Source organism: Saimiri boliviensis, chromosome 13, assembly GCF_048565385.1.
Source record: "Saimiri boliviensis isolate mSaiBol1 chromosome 13, mSaiBol1.pri, whole genome shotgun sequence".
Classification (NCBI taxonomy): Eukaryota; Metazoa; Chordata; class Mammalia; order Primates; family Cebidae; genus Saimiri; species Saimiri boliviensis.
The window spans coordinates 38,234,687-38,237,168 of NC_133461.1; the positions used below are offsets into that span (position 1 = coordinate 38,234,687).

A 2,482-nucleotide genomic window follows, 5' to 3' on the forward strand; every position below is an offset into this window, starting at 1 on the left:
AACTTTAAAACTAAGAATTTCTTTTAAGTGAAGGAAAAAGAGACCCATAGACAGTAGTAGAGGAAACTTGATCATAAACTTGTGGGTGTTTAGCATTGCTGATTAATAATTTCTCTTACATACCTATACCTTTCTATTTAATTGATCTCTAACTATTTTTTCTCAAAGTGTGCTTTGCACAGCACCTGCAGAGAATCACATGGATGTTAAAATTGGGATTCCAGAGATGCCTCCAAGCAAACTGAACTAAAATATTTGTGAGTTTTCTACTGGAGAGACAACAAACACCCAGGTTAATTAACTTGTGGATACCCTGAAGTTTGAAAACTTCAGTTAAGATTGCTCGCTTCGGCAGCACATATACTAAAATTGGAATGATACAGAGAAGATTAGCATGGCCTGCGCAAGGATGACACGCAAATTCGTGAAGCGTTCCATATTTAAAAAAAAAAAAAAGATTGCATATATTTAAATACCAATCGGATTTTGTAAAGTTCTGTAGCCGATATTATAAAAGTTAGGTCCAGTTTTGGTCATTTAATTCATCCCATTTTCTATCAAAGAAGTGTGAAAAAGAGATGTAGGAACCCTGTGAAGAACACCTGAGGAGCCCATACGGTTAGAGAATGATATTATAATTGTTTAATCTTGAGGCATGAAATGGCCTCAGAAAAGCGATAACAAGAAGAATTATGGTCCCCAAACTGCAAAATGATATGAATGGGAAACGAGGTTTATAACATGCATATAACATATACATATGTGTCTATGTATTCATTAAAAAATTTTTAAAATATGCAGCTATTAATTATAGAACACAATTATTGGGTAACTCAGTCCATGCTTCAGCAATTCCTCACATATTTACTGCCTACTCTGAGATTAGTATTCTGAGGGATTAAAAAATGCTATAGTTAATGAAGGTTATTTTCCATTTAATGAGATCAGACCGACATACATCTCTTATAAACAATATACATTATATCTAAAAGTTTGTGGAACACTATATAAATATTAGACAAATAAAGAAGAGATGGGTGGAGGTCAAAATACTGGATAAGAACGTTTCATAGGGAAGATAAGATGATAAGACTTGTTCTTTAAGTTGATTCAAGGTTGAATAGAATTCAAACTGGGCTTTTTGTGACGGCTATCACTTGGGAATGAATGATATGAGCAAGTCATGGACTGCAGAATAGGGTACTTCCTCAGTAGGCTTAGAGGGGTGAAGGGTAGCTTATCTCAATGGTTTGGCATATTGGGGTGAAAATAGGACATGAAGCTTAATTGCCAGACATTTTAATTTTGGGGGGACATACATCATATACATCCCCAACATTGGTGAATAGTCAGTGGCCATTTTAAGAAGGAAGAAAATCACCATCGGGGATAATCCTGAAATTAATGCTAAGCCTAGAAGAATGAGTAACTTATGCGAGTTGGGAGGGGGATAACCTACCAAAAATTTGATGGATTTAAAGAAGAGATATTTAAATATTGAAATAAACCAATTCCTGAAGATATTGGTAGGACCCCTACCATAAGGTATCCTGGTGGTCATACTGAGGAATTTTCATTGCTCTGGAAAGCCTGAAGAAGCCCTGAAGGTTTTCCATCAGGGAACAAATGCAACAGATCATGGAAAAAAAAAAAATTCTTGCTGCAAGTTGAGAAGCAAATCAAAGAAGCAGAACTGTTGGTAGGTGGGCCGGTCGCAAAACTAGCGCGGCGTACTCATTCATTGCGGAAACGGCAGCAGTTTCTCTAGAGTGGGAATGAAGATGGGGTGGGGGGCTGAGACATAGGAATGGAGACGAGCAACAGGAATGAGCAGCATTTACTGTCAGACTCTCACCACTCACTCACCCCAGACTGAAAGGTTGTTCATTCTTCCCTTCCTCTTTTGATAGGGTAGTACTAGAACATTAAAAAGTAGAACATTCCTTTGTTTCTTAATTTGCTGTATTCTTAATTTCCTGGTGCCCATGTGTAGGCTTAAGAGTGTATGTCTGTGTATGTGTGTGTGTGCCTGTGACTGTGTGTCTATGAAAGAGAGAGAGGTGAGTTGGGGTAAGGATGCTTGTTCCAAATACAGGGGCGTTTTCTTGGACTGGTGTAATATCTTGTTGGCTAAACGGAGATTCCTGTCATCCTTCATTAATAAAAATTAACTGTAAATCTCCCTGCTTCCCACAGGAGGGCCTTTTAAACATTCCATCAGGGGCCTGCGGAGGACGTCTGGCAGCGAGTCAATCAAGAAGCAGCATGAACTGGCAGCAGAATCTAAGAGGACTTTTAAAATAATCTATTTATATATACATGTATATACTCTTTTTTCTTTCTTTTTTTCTTTTTTTTACTATCTGCCATTCCTAGGCAGCCCTCCTCTGAATTAGCTTCTGTGGTCTCTCCACAGACAGTTGTTTTTCCCACCCCAGCCCCTTATGCTTCCCTCACCACCCCAGCACCCCCACCCCCCGCC

At 38.6% G+C, this 2,482-nt stretch overlaps 1 non-coding gene across 1 annotated transcript; it reads left to right on the forward strand.

Moving 5' to 3' along the window:
* The first annotated feature begins 339 nt into the window (after window positions 1-339).
* LOC120361689 (U6 spliceosomal RNA) lies at window positions 340-444 on the forward strand. The gene has a single exon (XR_005577830.1). It is a non-coding gene; the product is annotated as a U6 spliceosomal RNA (small nuclear RNA).
* The last annotated feature ends 2,038 nt before the right edge of the window (window positions 445-2,482 follow it).